The sequence below is a fragment of the Lissotriton helveticus genome, chromosome 8 (genome assembly GCF_964261635.1).
Source record: "Lissotriton helveticus chromosome 8, aLisHel1.1, whole genome shotgun sequence".
Taxonomy (NCBI): domain Eukaryota; kingdom Metazoa; phylum Chordata; class Amphibia; order Caudata; family Salamandridae; genus Lissotriton; species Lissotriton helveticus.
In genome coordinates, this window is record NC_136069.1 from 1,540,014,516 (window position 1) to 1,540,031,598 (window position 17,083).

Genomic DNA, 17,083 nt, shown 5'->3' on the forward strand with positions numbered 1-17,083 from the left:
AACCAATCACAAACATACCTTCTATTCAACGTTGGTATGCAGAACTTCACTCCTCAGCCAGTGAGGGTGAGTCCCAAGCCAGGGGCTAGAGAGCAAAAGAATGGATGTGCTCAGACGTTCCTTGCTAGGGACAGTTGATCTGAAACAAGGCCTGCTCTCTTGTTTCCAGCAAGGAACTAGAAATTCTGCATGAATCTGCAAGGCACATTGACAGCATAAATGTGCATAAACTGCCCCACCTTCTGCCTTCCTACTTCCTGAGCAGTAGTTGTTTGTGTATAAAGAGAGAGGTCGCAGGCAAGGTAATTTTGTGAGTAGGATACAGAACCCTAAATAGCTGGTGAGAGGTATAAGTTATTCTAAAAGCATAAAAACAGTACACCTGTGAAATGAAATGCTTTCATATGTGATCTTCTGTGTTTATTGTCCTGTGCAAAAAGTTGCACCTTGTGTTTGAAGGTTGAAATTATTTCAAGCTTGCATGGACGCAGAAATTTCTGAGTGACTTTTATACATTTCTTAGGACTCTCTACTGTCAGGATGGCCGAGTGGTCTAAGGCGCTGTGTTTAGGCCGCTGTCTCCTCTGGAGGCGTGGGTTCGAATCCCACTTCTGACATGACTTTTGGAGATATAATCTTCTTCATCAGGATAACATCTGATGGAAGTTGCATCTGTTCGTCTTCACCTGGGACGTTATTCCGTCCTCGTCTAGTCAAGAGAGCTTGGGTTTCTCATATATTTCTGTTGTACAAAGTCTTGCTGATAAAGTGCAATCCTTACCAAATGAGCTTAGGACCCATGTAAGAGCTCATCTAGAAGAGTCATGCTCTTGTATTCCCTGGCCAGACAGGCCATGCAAATTTGGAAGAATGCCAAGCACCTGGTAGACAGCTGTACTCCAGCACACTTACAGCAATGTCCTCAGGGCTGTGATCAGGGGCTGCTTAGATTTGCGTATTCCACCCTATGTTGTGACATTGAGCTCCCTTGTTGAATTTGCTTTAGTCAGCCAAGATGTGGCTGTTGACTCAATTTCAAAACAGCTTTGGGCCGTTCAAGTGGCTGGTGAATAGCACTTTCTCTTTGTACGCTTTAAAGGTCTAAAGAGTTCTTCATAGGTACTGCTCTGTATGGATTGTTCAAAGATCTGTTGGAAATGCTTATAATGGGATAAATAAATTGAGGGCATGCCTTTTCGGTACCAAACTTGCATGGCTGTCTGGCTTGTGGAAGGTGCTGCAAATGCAAGTCAGGATGGCCGAGTGGTCTAAGGCGCTGCGTTCAGGTCGCAGTCTCTTCTGGAGGCGTGGGTTCAAATCCCACTTCTGACAAACCTGTGTTTAATCTTCTTTTTTCTTGAGGGAGAAAATCAGATCATTTCCCTCACATGGGCTTATATGGTTGTCTTTTTGGAAAAGTGCAGTGAGTTTTTTTCTTGCTATAGCCACTTATGGCCTAAGATGTGTGTTTTTTTTGTTCACACTATCTTTCTCACTATGTAGATGGACAAGCAACATGTGGTCAGGATGGCTGAGTGGTCTAAGGCACTGCGTTAAGGCCGCAGTCTCTCCTGGAGGCGTGAGTTCGAATCCCACTTCTGACAAAACTTTAAGTCCATTTTGTCACTGCGTTCCTTCAGAATCTCAGCTAAAAATTGGCAGTGCATATAATATCTGAATAAGTACCAAACTTCAGTTTCAACTGCAAATGAATTTGCCCAATTCTGTCTTCAAGCTCGTATAATATTCTTCTAGCACTAGTGGTGTTTTATGTGTTTTTTGGGGGGTGCCTAAAAAATCCCTTTTATTGAAGAAATGGCTTACATTCAGTCTTGTGATATTTTTGGTTTCCAATAAATAGATTTTTAATTTTATGTAACCTCATTTTCTAATGATCCATTCAAGAGATGTTTCCACTATGAAATGAAGAGCAAGGGGAAAGAGCACAAATGATAGAGCCAGTGAGTGAGATGGGGTGTTGAGGAAGGAGAGAATGAAACAAAGACAGAGTGAGTGAACGGCAGGTAGGCATAGAAGAGGAGACTAGAAGTGAAGGTGACTTGCTTTTCCCTGCTCTTGACCTCCCACCCATCTCAAACCAATCACAAACATACCTTCTATGCAACGTTGGTATGCAGAACTTCACTCCTCAGCCAGTGAGGGTGAGTCCCAAGCCAGGGGCTAGAGAGCAAAAGAATGGATGTGCTCAGACGTTCCTTGCTAGGGACAGTTGATCTGAAACAAGGCCTGCTCTCTTGTTTCCAGCAAGGATCTAGAAATTCTGCATGAATCTGCAAGGCACATTGACAGCATAAATTTGCATAAACTGCCCCACCTTCTGCCTTCCTACTTCCTGAGCAATAATTGTTTGTGTATAAAGAGAGAGGTCGCAGGCAAGATAATTTTGTGAGTAGGATACAGAACCCTAAATAGCTGGTGAGAGATATAAGTTATTCTAAAAAGCATAAAAACAGTACACCTGTGAAATGAAATGCTTTCATATGTGATCTTCTGTGTTTATTGTCCTGTGCAAAAAGTTGCACCTTGTGTTTGAAGGTTGAAATTATTTCAAGCTTGCATGGACGCAGAAATTTCTGAGTGACTTTTATACATTTCTTAGGACTCTTCACTGTCATGATGGCCGAGTGGTCTAAGGCGCTGTGTTTAGGCTGCAGTCTCCTCTGGAGGCGTGGGTTCGAATCCCACTTCTGAAATGAATTTTGGAGATATAATCTTCTTCATCAGGATAACATCTGATGGAAGTTGCATCTCTTCGTCTTCACCTGGGACGTTATTCCGTCCTCGTCTAGTCAAGAGAGCTTGGGTTTCTCATATATTTCTGTTTTACAAAGTCTTGCTGATAAAGTGCAATCCTTACCAAATGAGCTTAGGACCCATGTAAGAGCTCATCTAGAAGAGTCATGCTCTTGTATTCCCTGGCCAGACAGGCCATGCAAATTTGGAAGAATGCCAAGCACCTGGTAGACAGCTGTACTCCAGCACACTTACAGTAATGTCCTCAGGGCTGTGATCAGGGGCTGCTTAGATTTGTGTATTCCACCCTATGTTGTGACATTGAGCTCCCTTGTTGAATTTGCTTTAGTCAGCCAAGATGTGGCTGTTGACTCAATTTCAAAGCAGCTTTGGGCCGTTCAAGTGGCTGGTGAATAGCAGTTTCTCTTTGTACTCATTAAAGGTCTAAAGAGTTCTTCATAGGTACTGCTCTGTATGGATTGTTCAAAGATCTGTTGGAAATGCTTATAATGGGATAAATAAATTGAGGGCATGCCTTTTCGGTACCAAACTTGCATGGCTGTCTGGCTTGTGGAAGGTGCTGAAAATGCAAGTCAGGATGGCCGAGTGGTCTAAGACTCTGCGTTCAGGTCGCAGTCTCTTCTGGAGGCGTGGGTTCAAATCCCACTTCTGACAAACCTGTGTTTAATCTTCTTTTTTCTTGAGGGAGAAAATCAGATCATTTCCCTCACATGGGCTTATATGGTTGTCTTTTTGGAAAAGTGCAGTGAGTTTTTTTCTTGCTATAGCCACTCATGGCCTAAGATGTGTGTTTTTTTTGTTCACACTATCTTTCTCACTATGTAGATGAACAAGCAACTTGTGGTCAGGATGGCCGAGTGGTCTAAGGCACTGCATTAAGGCCGCAGTCTCTCCTGGAGGCGTGGGTTCGAATCCCACTTCTGACAAAACTTTAAGTCCATTTTGTCTCCGCGTTCCTTCAGAATCTCAGCAAAAAAGTGGCAGTGCATATAATATCTGAATAAGTACCAAACTTCAGTTTCAACTGCAAATGAATTTGCCCAATTCTGTCTTCAAGCTCGTATAATATTCTTCTAGCACTAGTGGTGTTTTATGTGTTTTTTGGGGGGTGCCTAAAAAATCCCTTTTATTGAAGAAATGGCTTACATTCAGTCTTGTGATATTTTTGGTTTCCAATAAGTAGATTTTTAATTTTATGTAACCTCATTTTCTAATGATCCATTCAAGAGATGTTTCCACTATGAAATGAAGAGCAAGGGGAAAGAGCACAAATGATAGAGCCAGTGAGTGAGATGGGGTGTTGAGGAAGGAGAGAATGAAACAAAGACAGAGTGAGTGAACGGCAGGTAGGCATAGAAGAGGAGACTAGAAGGGAGGGTGACTTGCTTTTCCCTGCTCTTGACCTCCCACCCATCTCAAACCAATCACAAACATACCTTCTATTCAACGTTGGTATGCAGAACTTCACTCCTCAGCCAGTGAGGGTGAGTCCCAAGCCAGGGGCTAGAGAGCAAAAGAATGGATGTGCTCAGACGTTCCTTGCTAGGGACAGTTGATCTGAAACAAGGCCTGCTCTCTTGTTTCCAGCAAGGAACTAGAAATTCTGCATGAATCTGCAAGGCACATTGACAGCATAAATTTGCATAAACTGCCCCACCTTCTGCCTTCCTACTTCCTGAGCAGTAGTTGTTTGTGTATAAAGAGAGAGGTCGCAGGCAAGGTAATTTTGTGAGTAGGATACAGAACCCTAAATAGCTGGTGAGAGGTATAAGTTATTCTAAAAGCTTAAAAACAGTACACCTGTGAAATGAAATGCTTTCATATGTGATCTTCTGTGTTTATTGTCCTGTGCAAAAAGTTGCACCTTGTGTTTGAAGGTTGAAACTATTTCAAGCTTGCATGGACGCAGAAATTTCTGAGTGACTTTTATACATTTCTTAGGACTCTCCACTGTCAGGATGGCCGAGTGGTCTAAGGCGCTGTGTTTAGGCTGCAGTCTCCTCTGGAGGCATGGGTTCGAATCCCACTTCTGACATGACTTTTGGAGATATAATCTTCTTCATCAGGATAACATCTGATGGAAGTTGCATCTGTTCGTCTTCACCTGGGACGTTATTCCGTCCTCGTCTAGTCAAGAGAGCTTGGGTTTCTCATATATTTCTGTTGTACAAAGTCTTGCTGATAAAGTGCAATCCTTACCAAATGAGCTTAGGACCCATGTAAGAGCTCATCTAGAAGAGTCATGCTCTTGTATTCCCTGGCCAGACAGGCCATGCAAATTTGGAAGAATGCCAAGCACCTGGTAGACAGCTGTACTCCAGCACACTTACAGCAATGTCCTCAGGGCTGTGATCAGGGGCTGCTTAGATTTGCGTATTCCACCCTATGTTGTGACATTGAGCTCCCTTGTTGAATTTGCTTTAGTCAGCCAAGATGTGGCTGTTGACTCAATTTCAAAGCAGCTTTGGGCCGTTCAAGTGGCTGGTGAATAGCACTTTCTCTTTGTACGCTTTAAAGGTCTAAAGAGTTCTTAATAGGTACTGCTCTGTATGGATTGTTCAAAGATCTGTTGGAAATGCTTATAATGGGATAAATAAATTGAGGGCATGCCTTTTCGGTACCAAACTTGCATGGCTGTCTGGCTTGTGGAAGGTGCTGCAAATGCAAGTCAGGATGGCCGAGTGGTCTAAGGCGCTGCGTTCAGGTCGCAGTCTCTTCTGGAGGCGTGGGTTCAAATCCCACTTCTGACAAACCTGTGTTTAATCTTCTTTTTTCTTGAGGGAGAAAATCAGATCATTTCCCTCACATGGGCTTATATGGTTGTCTTTTTGGAAAAGTGCAGTGAGTTTTTTTCTTGCTATAGCCATTTATGGCCTAAGATGTGTGTTTTTTTTGTTCACACTATCTTTCTCACTATGTAGATGGACAAGCAACATGTGGTCAGGATGGCCGAGTGGTCTAAGGCGCTGCGTTAAGGCCGCAGTCTCTCCTGGAGGCGTGGGTTCGAATCCCACTTCTGACAAAAACTTTATGTCCATTTTGTCTCTGCGTTCCTTCAGATTCTCAGCTAAAAATTGGCAGTGCATATAATATCTGAATAAGTACCAAACTTCAGTGTCAACTGCAAATGAATTTGCCCAATTCTGTCTTCAAGCTCGTATAATATTCTTCTAGCACTAGTGGTGTTTTATGTGTTTTTTGGGGGGTGCCTAAAAAATCCCTTTTATTGAAGAAATGGCTTACATTCAGTCTTGTGATATTTTTGGTTTCCAATAAGTAGATTTTTAATTTTATGTAACCTCATTTTCTAATGATCCATTCAAGAGATGTTTCCACTATGAAATGAAGAGCAAGGGTCAAGAGCACAAATGATAGAGCCAGTGAGTGAGATGGGGTGTTGAGAAAGGAGAGAATGAAACAAAGACAGAGTGAGTGAACGGCAGGTAGGCACAGAAGAGGAGACTAGAAGTGAAGGTGACTTGCTTTTCCCTGCTCTTGACCTCCCACCCATCTCAAACCAATCACAAACATACCTTCTATGCAACGTTGGTATGCAGAACTTCACTCCTCAGCCAGTGAGGGTGAGTCCCAAGCCAGGGGCTAGAGAGCAAAAGAATGGATGTGCTCAGACGTTCCTTGCTAGGGACAGTTGATCTGAAACAAGGCCTGCTCTCTTGTTTCCAGCAAGGATCTAGAAATTCTGCATGAATCTGCAAGGCACATTGACAGCATAAATTTGCATAAACTGCCCCACCTTCTGCCTTCCTACTTCCTGAGCAATAGTTGTTTGTGTATAAAGAGAGAGGTCGCAGGCAAGATAATTTTGTGAGTAGGATACAGAATCCTAAATAGCTGGTGAGAGGTATAAGTTATTCTAAAAGCATAAAAACAGTACACCTGTGAAATGAAATGCTTTCATATGTGATCTTCTGTGTTTATTGTCCTGTGCAAAAAGTTGCACCTTGTGTTTGAAGGTTGAAATTATTTCAAGCTTGCATGGACGCAGAAATTTCTGAGTGACTTTTATACATTTCTTAGGACTCTTTACTGTCAGGATGGCCGAGTGGTCTAAGGCGCTGTATTTAGGCTGCAGTCTCCTCTGGAGGCGTGGGTTCGAATCCCACTTCTGAAATGACTTTTGGAGATATAATCTTCTTCATCAGGATAACATCTGATGGAAGTTGCATCTCTTCGTCTTCACCTGGGACGTTATTCCGTCCTCGTCTAGTCAAGAGAGCTTGGGTTTCTCATATATTTCTGTTTTACAAAGTCTTGCTGATAAAGTGCAATCCTTACCAAATGAGCTTAGGACCCATGTAAGAGCTCATCTAGAAGAGTCATGCTCTTGTATTCCCTGGCCAGACAGGCCATGCAAATTTGGAAGAATGCCAAGCACCTGGTAGACAGCTGTACTCCAGCACACTTACAGCAATGTCCTCAGGGCTGTGATCAGGGGCTGCTTAGATTTGTGTATTCCACCCTATGTTGTGACATTGAGCTCCCTTGTTGAATTTGCTTTAGTCAGCCAAGATGTGGCTGTTGACTCAATTTCAAAGCAGCTTTGGGCCGTTCAAGTGGCTGGTGAATAGCACTTTCTCTTTGTACTCATTAAAGGTCTAAAGAGTTCTTCATAGGTACTGCTCTGTATGGATTGTTCAAAGATCTGTTGGAAATGCTTATAATGGGATGAATAAATTGAGGGCATGCCTTTTCGGTACCCCACTTGCATGGCTGTCTGGCTTGTGGAAGGTGCTGCACTTGCAAGTCAGGATGGCCGAGTGGTCTAAGGCGCTGCGTTCAGGTCGCAGTCTCTTCTGGAGGCGTGGGTTCAAATCCCACTTCAGACAAACCTGTGTTTAATCTTCTTTTTTCTTGAGGGAGAAAATCAGATCATTTCCCTCACATGGGCTTATATGGTTGTCTTTTTGGAAAAGTGCAGTGAGTTTTTTTTCTTGCTATAGCCACTCATGGCCTAAGATGTGTGTTTTTTTTTGTTCACACTATCTTTCTCACTATGTAGATGAACAAGCAACATGTGGTCAGGATGGCCGAGTGGTCTAAGGCGCTGCGTTAAGGCCGCAGTCTCTCCTGGAGGCGTGGGTTCGAATCCCACTTCTGACAAAACTTTAAGTCCATTTTGTCTCTGCGTTCCTTCAGAATCTCAGCTAAAAATTGGCAGTGCATATAATATCTGAATAAGTACCAAACTTCAGTTTCAACTGCAAATGAATTTGCCCAATTCTGTCTTCAAGCTCGTATAATATTCTTCTAGCACTAGTGGTGTTTTATGTGTTTTTTGGGGGGTGCCTAAAATATCCCTTTTATTGAAGAAATGGCTTACATTCAGTCTCGTGATATTTTTGGTTTCCAATAAGTAGATTTTTAATTTTATGTAACCTCATTTTCTAATGATCCATTCAAGAGATGTTTCCACTATGAAATGAAGAGCAAGGGGAAAGAGCACAAATGATAGAGCCAGTGAGTGAGATGGGGTGTTGAGGAAGGAGAGAATGAAACAAAGACAGAGTGAGTGAACGGCAGGTAGGCATAGAAGAGGAGACTAGAAGTGAAGGTGACTTGCTTTTCCCTGCTCTTGACCTCCCACCCATCTCAAACCAATCACAAACATACCTTCTATTCAACGTTGGAATGCAGAACTTCACTCCTCAGCCAGTGAGGGTGAGTCCCAAGCCAGGGGCTAGAGAGCAAAAGAATGGATGTGCTCAGACGTTCCTTGCTAGGGACAGTTGATCTGAAACAAGGCCTGCTCTCTTGTTTCCAGCAAGGATCTAGAAATTCTGCATGAATCTGCAAGGCACATTGACAGCATAAATTTGCATAAACTGCCCCACCTTCTGCCTTCCTACTTCCTGAGCAGTAGTTGTTTGTGTATAAAGAGAGAGGTCGCAGGCAAGGTAATTTTGTGAGTAGGATACAGAACCCTAAATAGCTGGTGAGAGGTATAAGTTATTCTAAAAGCATAAAAACAGTACACCTGTGAAATGAAATGCTTTCATATGTGATCTTCTGTGTTTATTGTCCTGTGCAAAAAGTTGCACCTTGTGTTTGAAGGTTGAAATTATTTCAAACTTGCATGGACGCAGAAATTTCTGAGTGACTTTTATACATTTCTTAGGACTCTCCACTGTCAGGATGGCCGAGTGGTCTAAGGCGCTGTGTTTAGCCTGCAGTCTCCTCTGGAGGCGTGGGTTCGAATCCCACTTCTGACATGAATTTTGGAGATATAATCTTCTTCATCAGGATAACATCTGATGGAAGTTGCATCTGTTCGTCTTCACCTGGGACGTTATTCCGTCCTCGTCTAGTCAAGAGAGCTTGGGTTTCTCATATATTTCTGTTGTACAAAGTCTTGCTGATAAAGTGCTATCCTTACCAAATGAGCTTAGGACCCATGTAAGAGCTCATCTAGAAGAGTCACGCTCTTGTATTCCCTGGCCAGACAGGCCATGCAAATTTGGAAGAATGCCAAGCACCTGGTAGACAGCTGTACTCCAGCACACTTACAGCAATGTCCTCAGGGCTGTGATCAGGGGCTGCTTAGATTTGCGTATTCCACCCTATGTTGTGACATTGAGCTCCCTTGTTGAATTTGCTTTAGTCAGCCAAGATGTGGCTGTTGACTCAATTTCAAAGCAGCTTTGGGCCGTTCAAGTGGCTGGTGAATAGCACTTTCTCTTTGTACGCTTTAAAGGTCTAAAGAGTTCTTCATAGGTACTGCTCTGTATGGATTGTTCAAAGATCTGTTGGAAATGATTATAATGGGATAAATAAATTGAGGGCATGCCTTTTCGGTACCAAACTTGCATGGCTGTCTGGCTTGTGGAAGGTGCTGCAAATGCAAGTCAGGATGGCCAAGTGGTCTAAGACTCTGCGTTCAGGTCGCAGTCTCTTCTGGAGGTGTGGGTTCAAATCCCACTTCTGACAAACCTGTGTTTAATCTTCTTTTTTCTTGAGGGAGAAAATCAGATCATTTCCCTCACATGGGCTTATATGGTTGTCTTTTTGGAAAAGTGCAGTGAGTTTTTTTCTTGCTATAGCCACTTATGGCCTAAGATGTGTGTTTTTTTTGTTCACACTATCTTTCTCACTATGTAGATGGACAAGCAACATGTGGTCAGGATGGCCGAGTGGTCTAAGGCGCTGCGTTAAGGCCGCAGTCCCTCCTGGAGGCGTGGGTTCGAATCCCACTTCTGACAAAACTTTAAGTCCATTTTGTCTCTGCGTTCCTTCAGAATCTCAGCTAAAAATTGGCAGTGCATATAATATCTGAATAAGTACCAAACTTCAGTTTCAACTGCAAATGAATTTGCCCAAATTCTGTCTTCAAGCTCTTATAATATTCTTCTAGCACTAGTGGTGTTTTATGTGTTTTTTGGGGGGTGCCTAAAAAATCCCTTTTATTGAAGAAATGGCTTACATTCAGTCTTGTGATATTTTTGGTTTCCAATAAGTAGATTTTTAATTTTATGTAACCTCATTTTCTAATGATCCATTCAAGAGATGTTTCCACTATGAAATGAAGAGCAAGGGGAACGAGCACAAATGATAGAGCGAGTGAGTGAGATGGGGTGTTGAGGAAGGAGAGAATGAAACAAAGACAGAGTGAGTGAACGGCAGGTAGGCATAGAAGAGGAGACTAGAAGTGAAAGTGACTTGCTTTTCCCTGCTCTTGACCTCCCACCCATCTCAAACCAATCACAAACATACCTTCTATGCAACGTTGGTATGCAGAACTTCACTCCTCAGCCAGTGAGTGTGAGTCCCAAGCCAGGGGCTAGAGAGCAAAAGAATGGATGTGCTCAGACGTTCCTTGCTAGGGACAGTTGATCTGAAACAAGGCCTGCTCTCTTGTTTCCAGCAAGGATCTAGAAATTCTGCATGAATCTGCAAGGCACATTGACAGCATAAATTTGCATAAACTGCCCCACCTTCTGCCTTCCTACTTCCTGAGCAGTAGTTGTTTGTGTATAGAGAGAAAGGTCGCAGGCAAGGTAATTTTGTGAGTAGGATACAGAACCCTAAATAGCTGGTGAGAGGTATAAGTTATTCTAAAAGCATAAAAACAGTACACCTGTGAAATGAAATGCTTTCATATGTGATCTTCTGTGTTTATTGTCCTGTGCAAAAAGTTGCACCTTGTGTTTAAAGGTTGAAATTATTTCAAGCTTGCATGGACGCAGACATTTCTGAGTGACTTTTATACATTTCTTAGGACTCTTCACTGTCAGGATGGCCGAGTGTTCTAAGGTGCTGTGTTTAGGCCACAGTCTCCTCTGGAGACGTGGGTTCGAATCCCACTTCTGAAATGACTTTTGGAGATATAATCTTCTTCATCAGGATAACATCTGATGGAAGTTGCTTCTGTTCGTCTTCACCTGGGACGTTATTCTGTCCTCGTCTAGTCAAGAGAGCTTGGGTTTCTCATATATTTTTGTTGTACAAAGTCTTGCTGATAAAGTGCAATCCTTACCAAATGAGCTTATGACCCATGTAAGAGCTCATCTAGAAGAGTCATTCTCTTGTATTCCCTGGCCAGACAGGCCATACTAATTTGGAAGAATGCCAAGCACCTGGTAGACAGCTGGACTCCAGCACACTTACAGCAATTTCCTCAGGGCAGTGATCAGGGGCTGCTTAGATTTGCGAATTCCACCCTATGTTGTGACATTGAGATCCCTTGTTGAATTTGCTTTAGTCAGCCAAGATGTGGCTATTGACTCAATTTCAAAGCAGCTTTGGGCCGTTCAAGTGGCTGGTGAATAGCACTTTCTCTTTGTACTCATTCAAGGTCTAAAGAGTTCTTCATAGGTACTGCTCTGTATGGATTGTTCAAAGATCTGTTGGAAATGCTTATAATGGGATGAATAAATTGAGGGCATGCCTTTTCGGTACCCCACTTGCATGGCTGTCTGGCTTGTGGAAGGTGCTGCACTTGCAAGTCAGGATGGCCGAGTGGTCTAAGGCGCTGCGTTCAGGTCGCAGTCTCTTCTGGAGGCGTGGGTTCAAATCCCACTTCTGACAAACCTGTGTTTAATCTTCTTTTTTCTTGAGGGAGAAAATCAGATCATTTCCCTCACATGGGCTTATATGGTTGTCTTTTTGGAAAAGTGCAGTGAGTTTTTTTCTTGCTATAGCCACTTATGGCCTAAGATGTGTGTTTTTTTTGTTCACACTATCTTTCTCACTATGTAGATGAACAAGCAACATGTGGTCAGGATGGCCGAGTGGTCTAAGGCGCTGCGTTAAGGCCGCAGTCTCTCCTGGAGGCGTGGGTTCGAATCCCACTTCTGACAAAACTTTAAGTCCATTTTGTCTCTGCGTTCCTTCAGAATCTCAGCTAAAAATTGGCAGTGCATATAATATCTGAATAAGTACCAAACTTCAGTTTCAACTGCAAATGAATTTGCCCAATTCTGTCTTCAAGCTCGTATAATATTCTTCTAGCACTAGTGGTGTTTTATGTGTTTTTTGGGGGGTGCCTAAAATATCCCTTTTATTGAAGAAATGGCTTACATTCAGTCTCGTGATATTTTTGGTTTCCAATAAGTAGATTTTTAATTTTATGTAACCTCATTTTCTAATGATCCATTCAAGAGATGTTTCCACTATGAAATGAAGAGCAAGGGGAAAGAGCACAAATGATAGAGCCAGTGAGTGAGATGGGGTGTTGAGGAAGGAGAGAATGAAACAAAGACAGAGTGAGTGAACGGCAGGTAGGCATAGAAGAGGAGACTAGAAGTGAAGGTGACTTGCTTTTCCCTGCTCTTGACCTCCCACCCATCTCAAACCAATCACAAACATACCTTCTATTCAACGTTGGAATGCAGAACTTCACTCCTCAGCCAGTGAGGGTGAGTCCCAAGCCAGGGGCTAGAGAGCAAAAGAATGGATGTGCTCAGACGTTCCTTGCTAGGGACAGTTGATCTGAAACAAGGCCTGCTCTCTTGTTTCCAGCAAGGATCTAGAAATTCTGCATGAATCTGCAAGGCACATTGACAGCATAAATTTGCATAAACTGCCCCACCTTCTGCCTTCCTACTTCCTGAGCAGTAGTTGTTTGTGTATAAAGAGAGAGGTCGCAGGCAAGGTAATTTTGTGAGTAGGATACAGAACCCTAAATAGCTGGTGAGAGGTATAAGTTATTCTAAAAGCATAAAAACAGTACACCTGTGAAATGAAATGCTTTCATATGTGATCTTCTGTGTTTATTGTCCTGTGCAAAAAGTTGCACCTTGTGTTTGAAGGTTGAAATTATTTCAAACTTGCATGGACGCAGAAATTTCTGAGTGACTTTTATACATTTCTTAGGACTCTCCACTGTCAGGATGGCCGAGTGGTCTAAGGCGCTGTGTTTAGCCTGCAGTCTCCTCTGGAGGCGTGGGTTCGAATCCCACTTCTGACATGAATTTTGGAGATATAATCTTCTTCATCAGGATAACATCTGATGGAAGTTGCATCTGTTCGTCTTCACCTGGGACGTTATTCCGTCCTCGTCTAGTCAAGAGAGCTTGGGTTTCTCATATATTTCTGTTGTACAAAGTCTTGCTGATAAAGTGCTATCCTTACCAAATGAGCTTAGGACCCATGTAAGAGCTCATCTAGAAGAGTCACGCTCTTGTATTCCCTGGCCAGACAGGCCATGCAAATTTGGAAGAATGCCAAGCACCTGGTAGACAGCTGTACTCCAGCACACTTACAGCAATGTCCTCAGGGCTGTGATCAGGGGCTGCTTAGATTTGCGTATTCCACCCTATGTTGTGACATTGAGCTCCCTTGTTGAATTTGCTTTAGTCAGCCAAGATGTGGCTGTTGACTCAATTTCAAAGCAGCTTTGGGCCGTTCAAGTGGCTGGTGAATAGCACTTTCTCTTTGTACGCTTTAAAGGTCTAAAGAGTTCTTCATAGGTACTGCTCTGTATGGATTGTTCAAAGATCTGTTGGAAATGATTATAATGGGATAAATAAATTGAGGGCATGCCTTTTCGGTACCAAACTTGCATGGCTGTCTGGCTTGTGGAAGGTGCTGCAAATGCAAGTCAGGATGGCCAAGTGGTCTAAGACTCTGCGTTCAGGTCGCAGTCTCTTCTGGAGGTGTGGGTTCAAATCCCACTTCTGACAAACCTGTCTTTAATCTTCTTTTTTCTTGAGGGAGAAAATCAGATCATTTCCCTCACATGGGCTTATATGGTTGTCTTTTTGGAAAAGTGCAGTGAGTTTTTTTCTTGCTATAGCCACTTATGGCCTAAGATGTGTGTTTTTTTTGTTCACACTATCTTTCTCACTATGTAGATGGACAAGCAACATGTGGTCAGGATGGCCGAGTGGTCTAAGGCGCTGCGTTAAGGCCGCAGTCCCTCCTGGAGGCGTGGGTTCGAATCCCACTTCTGACAAAACTTTAAGTCCATTTTGTCTCTGCGTTCCTTCAGAATCTCAGCTAAAAATTGGCAGTGCATATAATATCTGAATAAGTACCAAACTTCAGTTTCAACTGCAAATGAATTTGCCCAAATTCTGTCTTCAAGCTCTTATAATATTCTTCTAGCACTAGTGGTGTTTTATGTGTTTTTTGGGGGGTGCCTAAAAAATCCCTTTTATTGAAGAAATGGCTTACATTCAGTTTTGTGATATTTTTGGTTTCCAATAAGTAGATTTTTAATTTTATGTAACCTCATTTTCTAATGATCCATTCAAGAGATGTTTCCACTATGAAATGAAGAGCAAGGGGAACGAGCACAAATGATAGAGCGAGTGAGTGAGATGGGGTGTTGAGGAAGGAGAGAATGAAACAAAGACAGAGTGAGTGAACGGCAGGTAGGCATAGAAGAGGAGACTAGAAGTGAAAGTGACTTGCTTTTCCCTGCTCTTGACCTCCCACCCATCTCAAACCAATCACAAACATACCTTCTATGCAACGTTGGTATGCAGAACTTCACTCCTCAGCCAGTGAGTGTGAGTCCCAAGCCAGGGGCTAGAGAGCAAAAGAATGGATGTGCTCAGACGTTCCTTGCTAGGGACAGTTGATCTGAAACAAGGCCTGCTCTCTTGTTTCCAGCAAGGATCTAGAAATTCTGCATGAATCTGCAAGGCACATTGACAGCATAAATTTGCATAAACTGCCCCACCTTCTGCCTTCCTACTTCCTGAGCAGTAGTTGTTTGTGTATAGAGAGAAAGGTCGCAGGCAAGGTAATTTTGTGAGTAGGATACAGAACCCTAAATAGCTGGTGAGAGGTATAAGTTATTCTAAAAGCATAAAAACAGTACACCTGTGAAATGAAATGCTTTCATATGTGATCTTCTGTGTTTATTGTCCTGTGCAAAAAGTTGCACCTTGTGTTTGAAGGTTGAAATTATTTCAAGCTTGCATGGACGCAGACATTTCTGAGTGACTTTTATACATTTCTTAGGACTCTTCACTGTCAGGATGGCCGAGTGTTCTAAGGTGCTGTGTTTAGGCCACAGTCTCCTCTGGAGACGTGGGTTCGAATCCCACTTCTGAAATGACTTTTGGAGATATAATCTTCTTCATCAGGATAACATCTGATGGAAGTTGCTTCTGTTCGTCTTCACCTGGGACGTTATTCTGTCCTCGTCTAGTCAAGAGAGCTTGGGTTTCTCATATATTTTTGTTGTACAAAGTCTTGCTGATAAAGTGCAATCCTTACCAAATGAGCTTATGACCCATGTAAGAGCTCATCTAGAAGAGTCATTCTCTTGTATTCCCTGGCCAGACAGGCCATACTAATTTGGAAGAATGCCAAGCACCTGGTAGACAGCTGGACTCCAGCACACTTACAGCAATTTCCTCAGGGCAGTGATCAGGGGCTGCTTAGATTTGCGAATTCCACCCTATGTTGTGACATTGAGATCCCTTGTTGAATTTGCTTTAGTCAGCCAAGATGTGGCTATTGACTCAATTTCAAAGCAGCTTTGGGCCGTTCAAGTGGCTGGTGAATAGCACTTTCTCTTTGTACTCATTAAAGGTCTAAAGAGTTCTTCATAGGTACTGCTCTGTATGGATTGTTCAAAGATCTGTTGGAAATGCTTATAACGGGATAAATAAATTGAGGGCATGCCTTTTCGGTACCAAACTTGCATGGCTGTCTGGCTTGTGGAAGGTGCTGCAAATGCAAGTCAGGATTGCCGAGTGGTCTAAGACTCTGCGTTCAGGTCGCAGTCTCTTCTGGAGGCGTGGGTTCAAATCCCACTTCTGACAAACCTGTGTTTAATCTTCTTTTTTCTTGAGGGAGAAAATCAGATCATTTCCCTCACATGGGCTTATATGGTTGTCTTTTTGGAAAAGTGCAGTGAGTTTTTTTCTTGCTATAGCCACTTATGGCCTAAGATGTGTGTTTTTTTTGTTCACACTATCTTTCTCACTATATAGATGGACAAGCAACATGTGGTCAGGATGGCCGAGTGGTCTAAGGCGCTGCGTTAAGGCCGCAGTCTCTCCTGGAGGCGTGGGTTCGAATCCCACTTCTGACAAACCTTTAAGTCCATTTTGTCTCTGCGTTCCTTCAGAATCTCAGCTAAAAATTGGCAGTGCATATAATATCTGAATAAGTACCAAACTTCAGTTTCAACTGCAAATGAATTTGCCCAATTCTGTCTTCAAGCTCTTATAATATTCTTCTAGCACTAGTGGTGTTTTATGTGTTTTTTGGGGGGTGCCTAAAAAATCCCTTTTATTGAAGAAATGGCTTACATTCAGTCTTGTGATATTTTTGGCTTCCAATAAGTAGATTTTTAATTTTATGTAACCTCATTTTCTAATGATCCATTCAAGAGATGTTTCCACTATGAAATGAAGAGCAAGGGGAAAGAGCACAAATGATAGAGCGAGTGAGTGAGATGGGGTGTTGAGGAAGGAGAGAATGAAACAAAGACAGAGTGAGTGAACGGCAGGTAGGCATAGAAGAGGAGACTAGAAGTGAAAGTGACTTGCTTTTCCCTGCTCTTGACCTCCCACCCATCTCAAACCAATCACAAACATACCTTCTATGCAACGTTGGTATGCAGAACTTCACTCCTCAGCCAGTGAGTGTGAGTCCCAAGCCAGGGGCTAGAGAGCAAAAGAATGGATGTGCTCAGACGTTCCTTGCTAGGGACAGTTGATCTGAAACAAGGCCTGCTCTCTTGTTTCCAGCAAGGATCTAGAAATTCTGCATGATTGTGCAAGGCACATTGACAGCATAAATTTGCATAAACTGCCCCACCTTCTGCCTTCCTACTTCCTGAGCAGTAGTTGTTTGTGTATAGAGAGAAAGGTCGCAGGCAAGGTAATTT

General features: G+C 42.8%; 17 non-coding genes across 17 annotated transcripts; all 17 read left to right on the top strand.

The window, feature by feature from the left end:
• Positions 1 to 534: 534 nt before the first annotated feature.
• TRNAL-UAG (transfer RNA leucine (anticodon UAG)) lies at positions 535 to 617 on the top strand. The gene has a single exon. It is a non-coding gene; the product is annotated as a tRNA-Leu (tRNA).
• Positions 618 to 1,249: 632 nt separating this feature from the next.
• Positions 1,250 to 1,332, top strand: TRNAL-CAG (transfer RNA leucine (anticodon CAG)). The gene has a single exon. It is a non-coding gene; the product is annotated as a tRNA-Leu (tRNA).
• A 2,014-nt stretch (positions 1,333 to 3,346) lies between these two features.
• Positions 3,347 to 3,429, top strand: TRNAL-CAG (transfer RNA leucine (anticodon CAG)). The gene has a single exon. It is a non-coding gene; the product is annotated as a tRNA-Leu (tRNA).
• A 189-nt stretch (positions 3,430 to 3,618) lies between these two features.
• Positions 3,619 to 3,701, top strand: TRNAL-AAG (transfer RNA leucine (anticodon AAG)). Its single transcript has one exon. It is a non-coding gene; the product is annotated as a tRNA-Leu (tRNA).
• A 1,026-nt stretch (positions 3,702 to 4,727) lies between these two features.
• TRNAL-UAG (transfer RNA leucine (anticodon UAG)) lies at positions 4,728 to 4,810 on the top strand. Its single transcript has one exon. It is a non-coding gene; the product is annotated as a tRNA-Leu (tRNA).
• A 632-nt stretch (positions 4,811 to 5,442) lies between these two features.
• Positions 5,443 to 5,525, top strand: TRNAL-CAG (transfer RNA leucine (anticodon CAG)). Its single transcript has one exon. It is a non-coding gene; the product is annotated as a tRNA-Leu (tRNA).
• Positions 5,526 to 5,714: 189 nt separating this feature from the next.
• Positions 5,715 to 5,797, top strand: TRNAL-AAG (transfer RNA leucine (anticodon AAG)). The gene has a single exon. It is a non-coding gene; the product is annotated as a tRNA-Leu (tRNA).
• Positions 5,798 to 6,824: 1,027 nt separating this feature from the next.
• TRNAL-UAG (transfer RNA leucine (anticodon UAG)) lies at positions 6,825 to 6,907 on the top strand. Its single transcript has one exon. It is a non-coding gene; the product is annotated as a tRNA-Leu (tRNA).
• A 632-nt stretch (positions 6,908 to 7,539) lies between these two features.
• TRNAL-CAG (transfer RNA leucine (anticodon CAG)) lies at positions 7,540 to 7,622 on the top strand. Its single transcript has one exon. It is a non-coding gene; the product is annotated as a tRNA-Leu (tRNA).
• Positions 7,623 to 7,813: 191 nt separating this feature from the next.
• Positions 7,814 to 7,896, top strand: TRNAL-AAG (transfer RNA leucine (anticodon AAG)). The gene has a single exon. It is a non-coding gene; the product is annotated as a tRNA-Leu (tRNA).
• A 1,026-nt stretch (positions 7,897 to 8,922) lies between these two features.
• On the top strand, positions 8,923 to 9,005 carry TRNAL-UAG (transfer RNA leucine (anticodon UAG)). Its single transcript has one exon. It is a non-coding gene; the product is annotated as a tRNA-Leu (tRNA).
• Positions 9,006 to 9,909: 904 nt separating this feature from the next.
• On the top strand, positions 9,910 to 9,992 carry TRNAL-AAG (transfer RNA leucine (anticodon AAG)). The gene has a single exon. It is a non-coding gene; the product is annotated as a tRNA-Leu (tRNA).
• A 1,742-nt stretch (positions 9,993 to 11,734) lies between these two features.
• TRNAL-CAG (transfer RNA leucine (anticodon CAG)) lies at positions 11,735 to 11,817 on the top strand. Its single transcript has one exon. It is a non-coding gene; the product is annotated as a tRNA-Leu (tRNA).
• Positions 11,818 to 12,006: 189 nt separating this feature from the next.
• TRNAL-AAG (transfer RNA leucine (anticodon AAG)) lies at positions 12,007 to 12,089 on the top strand. Its single transcript has one exon. It is a non-coding gene; the product is annotated as a tRNA-Leu (tRNA).
• A 1,026-nt stretch (positions 12,090 to 13,115) lies between these two features.
• Positions 13,116 to 13,198, top strand: TRNAL-UAG (transfer RNA leucine (anticodon UAG)). The gene has a single exon. It is a non-coding gene; the product is annotated as a tRNA-Leu (tRNA).
• A 904-nt stretch (positions 13,199 to 14,102) lies between these two features.
• Positions 14,103 to 14,185, top strand: TRNAL-AAG (transfer RNA leucine (anticodon AAG)). The gene has a single exon. It is a non-coding gene; the product is annotated as a tRNA-Leu (tRNA).
• Positions 14,186 to 16,199: 2,014 nt separating this feature from the next.
• Positions 16,200 to 16,282, top strand: TRNAL-AAG (transfer RNA leucine (anticodon AAG)). Its single transcript has one exon. It is a non-coding gene; the product is annotated as a tRNA-Leu (tRNA).
• The last annotated feature ends 801 nt before the right edge of the window (positions 16,283 to 17,083 follow it).